The sequence below is a fragment of the Octopus bimaculoides genome, chromosome 28 (assembly GCF_046866305.1).
Source record: "Octopus bimaculoides isolate indiv1 chromosome 28, ASM4686630v1, whole genome shotgun sequence".
Classification (NCBI taxonomy): domain Eukaryota; kingdom Metazoa; phylum Mollusca; class Cephalopoda; order Octopoda; family Octopodidae; genus Octopus; species Octopus bimaculoides.
In genome coordinates this window covers 13260407-13270406 of record NC_142955.1, presented here as the reverse complement: position 1 = coordinate 13270406, position 10000 = coordinate 13260407, and the positions used below count along the sequence as shown (strand labels likewise).

The following is a 10000-nucleotide window of genomic DNA, read 5'->3' as shown; positions in this document are numbered from 1 at the left end:
ATATTTAATATTTAATTTTCAATATTTCATTTATTCAATAAGACACTCAATACTTCATTTCATTTTACTATATATACTATATATTCCATATCCTACATTAATATTATAAGAATATAAATAAAAAACAGGCAGAGTTGGAAATCTTTTGAATAATATATATATATATATATATATATATATATATATATATACATACACGATGGGCTTCTTTCCGTTTCCGTCTACCAAATCCACTCACAATGCTTTCATCGGCCCAAGTATTCAGTGGGACTGAACCCAGAACCATGTGGTTGGTAAGCAAGCTACTTACTACACAGCCACTCCTGCGCCCCTATGAGGGACACATTTTGTAATTTCAAAACTGTCTTCAATAAAATAGATATTTACAAACCCTAGAGCTGCTGCTTTCTTAATGGTACTACTTCTGTCTGTTCTTATTGGTAGGATCTCTTGAAAGAGGGGCTTTATCATTCATTCCAACAGAAGTAATAACATCAAATGAAATAATCAACACACTCCTCCTCCGATAATGTCTTCAATTAAACTGGCTAGCTCTCTTTCTCTCTCTCCCTATATATATATATTTTATTTATGCGCCCTTTTAAAGCCTAGCCAGGCTCATGGGCCCAGTTTCTATGGCGTATGTGTTGGTCATAATTATAGAAGATTATGTTAGGGTTAGTTTGTGGTCTATCTGTCTCTATGTTAAAGTCCAATTATTATTATTATTATTATTATTATCATTATTATTATTAATTATTATTATAATTATTATTATTATTATTATTATTATTATTATTATTATTTTAAATGGCGGCAGCAATGTAAAACTTCTGCTGGACGTGATGGTAGTAGTGCTCATAAGATCTTATAAGTTCTGTTTCTCAATACTACATCCAGACATAGCTGTGTGGTTAAATCGTTTGCTTTACAACGATGTAGTTCCCGGTTTCATTCCCTGCCCCCCACCAATATGTGGCATCTGGGGCAGGTTTCCTCCACCATAGCCTCCATCCAACTTCCCTCCACCAAGCCTTACAGGTGACATTAGCTACATAAAAAACTGTGGAGAAAACTCTTGCAGGGACTGTAACTATACATGTAATTTGTTGTGGGGTTACTCTTAATCTATTATCTAGTTTAGTACGTTGATTTGGCCCCAGGATAGCTCAAGCAGAAGCCCTTCACTTGCACAAAATGGTCTCAAGTTAAACAACAACAACAACAACAATCACTAATTGAAAACGAATGAAACTGAAATAGGTGGGTAAAGAAAAGAATACCTGGACAATTTCATAGGGATGTTGAAGATAAGACAGACAGAGAATAAAGATGGCTGTGGATGACTAAAAGTGATTTAAAACTGGAAACAGAGGCTCTAATCTGTGCTGCCCAAGAGCAAGCACTAAGAACAAACAACATAAAATACAGAAGAGACAACAGAACAGAAAGTGATAAGTGAAGAATATGTGGATAAAATGGTGAAACCGTATGGCATGTTACCAGCCAATGTATGCCACTAGCCCAGGAAGAGCATAAGAGACATTATGACAATATAGCAAGGATTGTCCATTGGGCACTTTGCCTCAAGTTTGGACTTGACAGAGCAAAAAAGTGGTACGAACATAAACCCGAAGGCATCATCGAAAATGACAATGCAAATATTCTATGGGATTTTATGATTCAGTGCGACCATGAGATTGAGAATAGGAAACCAGACATAGTGTTAATTGAGAAAGAAAACAAAGTATGCTGGATCATAGATATAGTATGCCCAGCTGACAACAAGTTGTGCGATAAGGAAGAAAGAAAAGTCGATAGATATAACAGGTTAGCTTGGAAGGTTAAGCAGTTGCGGTCACTGAAAAAGGTGGTAGTAGTAACAATAATTGTCGGAGCCCTGGGAACAGTGAGTAAAAATCTTGAAAAGTACATGGAACAAATAGGAGCTGCAATAAGGGTGGAGCACTTGCAGAAAACAGCACTACTTGGAACCGCTCAAATACTCCAGAAGGTACTCGAAAAATAAGAAGTGTCACCTTAGTTCACTGGTAGTGAACAGCTGACACCGCAGCACGTCTCCAGCGTTAGAAGAAGTGAAAGACAATAAAATAATAATAATAATAATAATAATAATAATAATAATAATAATAATAATGATAATACTGGCAGATGGAACCACACACCATGGCATGAAGGAAAAGGCAAAAAGAGACTACCTGTGGCGAATGAGAAAAGTATTGACTTCAAAGCTTAATGCCAGAAACATAATTTTGGCAATAAACTCATGGGCAGTCGCTGCAGTTCGGTATGGCATTGGAATCCTGAAGTGGACAGGAAGTCAAGAAAGCTCCTAACGATGCATGGACCCCATCATCCACATGCAGACACTGATCGCCTATACATGAAGAGAGCAAATGGAGGAAGGGGACTGATAAGTGTGGAAGACTGCGTACATATTGAAATCAAGGGCTTAATGAGGTACCTAGCCCAAAGTAAGGAAACCCTGCTAATGACAGTTAGGAATGAGGGAGTATTGAGAGCTGAGGAAAAAGGGAAAACAAAGGCAGAAGTACAAAAAGGACATGAAGAAGAATTACTGAAGAAGGGACTACACAAACAATTCCATTTAGCCACAACAGAAGTTGCTGGAAAACATAGGTGGGATTGGCTGAAGAAAGGAGAGCAGTGTGGCAGAGTTGGAGAACAGCAAAATCCTCTGGGATTTCCCAGTCCAAACAGATCAGGGGCTAGAGCATAACAGATCGGATCTAGTGGTGGTGGACAAGGTGCACCACATGTGCTGCATGGTTGATATTGTGCCTCTTTGACCGATGAATAATCGAGGAGGAAGGCAAAAGATAGATAGATACGACCCTCTTGAGTATGAAATAGCCCGGCTATGGAAAATGAAGAAGGGGAAATAGTGCCAATTATTATTAGGTTCTTGGGAACAGTATCAGAAGGCATCAAGAGGAATATAAAGGAAATTGGAATAGAGTGCCCAGTTAAAAAAGTTTGCCTCCTTGGCATGGCCAGAATAAACAAGAAAGTATTAGATAATTGAAAAGAACAGATAATGGTGCCATAGACTACAGACAGCGAGTCTGCTATGCATGCAAGACTCCAGGAGCTCCAACAAAACCTGTGATGAAGAGAAAATAATAATAACAATAATAATAAAAACAAACCTTATACAGGGACCTTTTGAGCAGGATGGGCTGCTTGACCTGAAGAAAGTGGGCCCCAATTGCAAGGTCATGTGCTGTTTATGAGATCACCCTGTCACACACGCATACGGTTGTGATGCATATGTCTGGGGAATCCTTATCAGACGAGTAGTCATGATGGATATACTGGGCTTCGTATATCTGTACCTTTGATAATTATTATTATTGTTGTTGTTGTTGTTGTTGTTGTTATTATTATTATTATTATTATTATTATTATTATTATTATTAACTTGTCCTTAGTATTGAAACAATAAAACAAAAACCAAACAAATTTGGAGACATTAAAGAAATCAGGAAAAGTGTTTGAGTTTACATTGAAGTTGAATAAAATAAAAACAAAAATGTATACACAATATACATACATGAATGAGGAAATCCCAAAACAAAGATCGGCAAGAAACTCCACTGACCCAAGATTACCCGCTTGCAGTTGTATCCATCAGTCAGCAGGTTCATCATGCTAAAAAAGGGTCCGTTGATTTAGACTGTACTTTCCAAGTCCCCCCACCCCAACGAGTTTCTTCAAGGGCAACATTTTCCCTCTCTATACTCTTTACTCTTTTACTCTTTTACTTGTTTCATTCATTTGACTGTGGTCATGCTGGAGCACCCCCTTTAGTCAAGCAAATTGACCCCAGGACTTATTCTTTTGTAAGCCTAGTACTTATTCTATCGGTCTCTTTTAGCCGAACCGCTAAGTTACGGGGACGTAAACACACCAGCATCAGTTGTCAAGCGATGTTGGGGGAGGGGACAAATACAGACATACAAACATATACACACACATACATATATACATATATGTATATATATACATATATATATATATATATATATACATATATACGACGGGCTTCTTTCAGTTTCTGTCTACCAAATCCACTCACAAGGCTTTGGTCGGCCCGAGGCTATAGGAGAAGACGCTTGCCCAAGGTGCCATGCAGTGGAACTGAACCCGGAACCATGTGGTTGGTAAGCAAGCTACTTACCACACAGCCACTCATTCACCATTTTTTGTAAGTGGGACCTCAAAAGCTCAATGGGAGTTGGTCTGATACAAAAAAAAGGTGCTTGCTCTCAAGCCTTTCAAGCCTCTTTATAAATGTCTGTTTTACCAGAATGATCAAACTGTCTACTGTCCTTGATGAGGGGAAGGGGACAGAGTTACAGGCTAATTTTCTTTACTAATATGGCCAATACCCAGAATTTCTTTCTGTGTAAGAACATTGGTTTGGCATATATTCCCAAGTCAGCAACGTTCAGACATAATCCAAATGACCAATCATATAAGAACAGTTCACAGAAGCAATGAAGGAAGAAAATAAGAAAAATATAAAGAAGAAAGACAAAAACCAAAGAAGTGACTAGAAAGTATTTGCTTCCTTTTCTCCACATGAACAACACCCACAATTTTATATATGGATATATATGCATATATATGTGTGTGTCTGTCTGTCTGTCTGTCTCTGTGCATATGTATGTACACTGTTTGCACACACACACACACACACACACACACACACATATACATGTATATAAGTAAAAGTATATATATATATATATATATTTATGCATAAATGTATATTTGTATGTGCATGTGTGTGTAAGTATGTGTGTGTGTGTGTGTGTGTGTGTGTGTGTGTGCAGATGCTTGCACACATGGATGAAGACAGAGTAGTAAAGATACTAAGTGCAGATAGTAGATAGCTAGTATATTCTTTGCCATGTGACAATATAAACTCTTTCTCAAATCTGAGATTGTCGTTCATGCATGTTCACTGGAGCATAAAAAGAGAAAAAAACTCTTATCTTTCTAACTGAAATGATTATGCATTAATGCAAAACTAAGATTAGGGAATGGGTACAGAATCAGTTTGGAAGAAAATTTATAAAGTATATACATACATATATACATATATATATATATATATATATATATATATATATATATATATATGTGTGTGTGTGTGTGTGTGTGTGTGTGTGTGTGTGTGTGTGTGTGTGTGTGTGTGTGTGTATAATAAGAAACAAAGATGTACATTATGGCCATTTCAAGTGGCTCCATTTGATTGATTAATGAAAACATAACTTCAGTTTGAAAGAAACCGTTCCCATCAGATGAATGCATAGACTTCAAACATAAAGGATGAATCATTTTTTAACAAATTTACATCAATAATGGAAACCAAAATAATATTTACCCTGTGTCTTTCTGTTATAAGTGTGGCAGAATGAGTTTAGAAAATATATATGTTTGTATGTATATACAGATATATTAATAATAATAACAATAATAATGTTAATATATTAGTAAAAGTTACAGCTTCTTCGAAACAGAAAGTCACTATAGCTAAGTTCTTATTCCTTATTTATTGCAGAATGGGGTGGGCCAAAGATCTTCTTGAAGTGATAAGTAAGTTTTTGCTAAAGTTCCCATCTATCTATTTATCTCTCTATCATTCTATCTATTTTCTCTCTCTGTATATTTGTGTGTCTGGTGGGTGCGCTTGTGTGAGAGGGCATGAATTTTTATATGTGCGTGTGCATAAATGTATGTAAATATATATATGTGTGTGTGTGTGTGTGTGTGTGTGTGTGTGTGTGTGTGTGTGTGTGTGTGTGTGTGTGTAAATATGTATATATATTTACATATTTCTATATGTACCATATTTGGTGACATAGCAGAAGCCTTTGTTATCCAAACATGATACATCTCAAAACACCACCCTGGGTCCTATATTACATGCTTTAATTCTCTTAATACCTCATTTTTCCCCCCCTGAACACATGCTGCCGAAATTGAGGGGCACGTCTTTTATGCCATCAAATACAGTAAATATATACATACATGCATATATATATATACATATATATATATATATATATATATATATATATATATATATATATATATATATATATATACACACACATGCACATATATATAGGTGTATATATGTGTGTGTCTGTTGCATATGTCTGTGTATATATATATATGTGTGTGTGTGTGTGTGTGTGTGTGTGTGTGTGTGTGTGTGTGTATGTGTGTGTATGTATATATAGCTGAAGGATTAAAACTAATCAAAGGACATACTAAGTATGTCTACCTGCTGGAAATAACAGTCAAAACTCTTATTTAAATCGCCAAATAAATAAGAGTTTTGACTGTCATTTCCAGCATGTTGTCATACCTAGTATGTCCTTTGATTTATTTTAATCCTTCAGGTATTTAATGTTGTTTTGGGGTTTGCAATCACCTATATTATTGATTCTGTTATTATAATTTTTAAATTGTTACACTAGATAATAATAGAGTCAATGATATCTTTGCAAATATTTTCTCCTGAATTATTTACTCCATATTGAAATTATATATATATATATATATATATATATATATATGTGTGTGTGTGTATATATATATATATATATATATATATATATATATATATATATATATATATATATATATATATATATATATATATATATACACACACATATATACATACACAAAGTGCATTGAATTTTCCTTTTCCATTTAATTTAAATCTTAAAGGAACTTCTGAAACACCCTGAATATGTTTCTGTGTGTGTGTGTGTGTGTGTGTGTGTGTGTGTTTGTGTGTGTGTGTGTGTGTGTGTTTGCGTGTGTGTGTATCTACCTATCTGTCTGTATGTGTGTATACTTATACATGTTCATATCCGTACGTTTTCTTCTTGTTCTTCATTTGACTTTTGCATCCATTTTTCTCCATAACTGCATGGGTTAGGTGAATATATTATTGAGGCATAGTTTTACAGCTGGATGCTCTTCCTTTTTATCTGGATGTTTTTTTCTTTTTAATTTCAAGTCTGGGAATCTCTTATTCCAAGTTGCTTCAAAGGGACAAATGGATGAGCTGTTGAGGGAGGAACTGCCAACAACACTACCCATTCTTTGTAGAAATGGAGAAGCTGTACACTAGCACACTCACTCACTCACACACACACACATACATAGGTATGAACATACTGTGTGTTCAGGCAACTTACTTTGCAACCCTGTGCTTTTGCATTCATCGTACATCATGGCTTTTTGGCAAGAAGTTTTCTACTATACTCCAGGCCAATGGATGCCTTCTCAAGGAATTTAGTAAATGGAAACTGTGTGGAAGCCTGTTGTGTCTATCTATTTATATGTAAAATATACAGCTGTGTGGTAAGAAGCTTGCTTCCCTATCACGTGGTTCAGAGTTCAGACCCACTGCATGCTACCTTTGACTAGTGTCTTCTACTTTAGCCACAGGCTGTCTATCTATTTATATTTTACATATAAATAGATAGACACAACAGGCTTCCACACAGTTTCCATTTACTAAATTCATTGAGATGGCATATGTTAGTGGATTTGGTGGATGGAAACTGAAAGAAGCCCATCATATATATATATATGTGTGTGTGTGTCTGTCTTTGTGTCTGTGCTTGTCCCTGTAACTTGAGTGGTTCAGCAAATGTGGCTGATAGAATAAGTGCTAGGGTGAGAAAGAATAAGTCCTGAGGTCAATTTGTTTGACTAAAGGCGGTGCTCCAGCATGGCTGCAGTCAAATGATTGAAGCTAGTGAAAGGAAAATGATAAAAGATGTGTGTGTGTGTGTATGTGTATACGCATGTGTATGTTTTTATGCTTGAGTTTCACGGTCACCTGTTACTTGACAACTGGTGTTGGTTTGTTTATGTTCATTTCCAGTATTCTGCAAAAACATGTCTGGCCATGGAGAAATATTACCTAGCTTGTGAACAAATTGGGGTTGGTGACAGGAAGGGCATCCAGCCTTAGAAAATCTGCCTCAGTATAAATAACATCGATCTGACACATGCAAGCTTGCAAAGAATGAGCGCTAAAACAATGATGATGGTGGTGGTGGTGGTGGTGGTGGTGTGTGTGTGTCCAGTAGGTATTCTGCTATATCTTTGTAATATTCCTCAATTTACATCCTTTTCTTTCATTATATTCTCCTTGCGTATCATTCGACTCTTTGAATTTATCTTGATTTGGTCCAAAATATTCTTTTTAATTATTTCCCTTATTAACCTTCAGATACTTACCAACTTCCATGAATCTCTCTCTCTCTTTCTCTCTCTCTCTCTTTCTATCTCTCTCTCTTTCTCTCTCTCTCTCTTTCTCTCTATCTCTCTTTCTCTCTCTCTCTCTCTCTCTCTCTCTATCTATCTGCCTATCTGTATATATATATATATATATATATATGCGCAGGAGTGGCTGTGTGGTAAGAAGCTTGCTTCCCAACCACATGGTTCCCGGTTCAGTCCCACAGTGTGGCACCTTGGGCAAGTGTCTCCTACTATAGCCTCAGGCCGACCAAAGCCTTGTGAGTGGATTTGGTAGATGGAAACTGAAAGAAGCCCGTCGTGTATATATATGTGTGTGTGTGTGTGTGTGTATTTGTGTGTCTGTGTTTGTCCCCCCCAGCATTGTTTGACAACCGATGTTGGTGTGTTTACGTCCCTGTAACTTAATGGTTTGGCAAAAGAGACCTATAGAATAAGTACTAGGCTTACAAATAATAAGTCCTGGGGTCGATTTGTTCAACTAAAAGCAGTGCTCCAGCATGGCCACAACCAAATGACTGAAAGAAGTAAAGGAATAAAAGAATACAAATATATATATATATATATATATATATATATCCAAAGTTTAAAATTTTTAAATTTAAGAGAGAGATTTGACTCTAATATCCATTATTAATGTAATTTATTCCTATGTCAACATTTCTGTATAAAGCTATATTTGACCGTCAAATTTAAGTCAAACATATAAGTTGCCATACACGTCTTCAGGGATGTGTAGGACTGTCTCTTTACTCTGCACAGATCTCTGACAGTCTTGCCTGGTAGCACTTTCATATCTACACACATCAGCTTGACCCAGTCATGCCCCTTGGTAACACTGCCAGGCCAGAGATTCCTGCAATTTATCTGTAGGGATCTCCCCACCTGCCTAGCATGAAAGTCCTCTCAAACAAACCATTTACTTTGTTCATGTTGGTACCAGTAGCTTCCTCCAGAGTATCTAAACCCTACTATACTCGCCCCTAGTTCCCTATATATTGCTAAAACTTACAATCTTAACACATTTTGGGATCCAGGACTGCAGTTTCATCAATGAAAAGGGGCTGCAGAAAATATGTGTGTTACAAAGGGGAGGCCATACCATTCAGAAAACATCTGAAAGTGGTACAGCCTCCATGTGTGTTTGCTGAGTTTGCCTTTGTGAGGGCACTGGCTACTGGTGGCCCAACTGACCAATGGAATGCATACTTTCCACAGCAAGTGCAAGAACACATACTGCCACTTGACCATGTGGGGAGTGGGGAAAGATGCAGTGGTGGCACTTCTGCTACACCTTTCAAGGTTAGCTTTCTCTCAGTGCATTTCTAATTAAGGCTGCTCACCCTGCATATATCCTTGTCCAAGTTCTTATTTCTTTATTGCCCACAAGGGGCTAAACATAGAGGGAACAAACAAGGACAGATGAACGGATTAAGTCAATTACATTGACCCCAGTGCATAACTGGTACTTAATTTATCGACCCCTAAAGGATGAAAGGAAAAGTCGACCTCGGCGGAAATTGAACTCAGAACGTAACGGCAGACGAAGTACCGCTAAGCATTTCGCCCGGTGTGCTAACGATTCTGCCAGCTCACCGCCTTATCCTTGTCCAAGTTCCTGGAAGTCTTGACTGCACCACACCACTAGCAGTATAGT

General features: G+C 36.9%; 1 protein-coding gene across 14 annotated transcripts in view; it reads left to right on the top strand.

The window, feature by feature from the left end:
- The window catches only part of LOC106868675 (uncharacterized), a 494698-nt gene that overhangs the window by 472473 nt on the left and 12225 nt on the right, over positions 1–10000 (top strand). For 5 of the 14 annotated variants that reach the window (XR_016238757.1, XR_016238755.1, XR_016238756.1 and 2 more), the window contains one exon: positions 5612–5646. The exons of the other annotated variants lie outside the window; for them this stretch is intronic. The gene's annotated coding sequence lies outside the window, so the exon portion shown is untranslated. The remainder of the gene's footprint in view (positions 1–5611; positions 5647–10000) is intronic. 14 annotated transcript variants of the gene reach the window in all.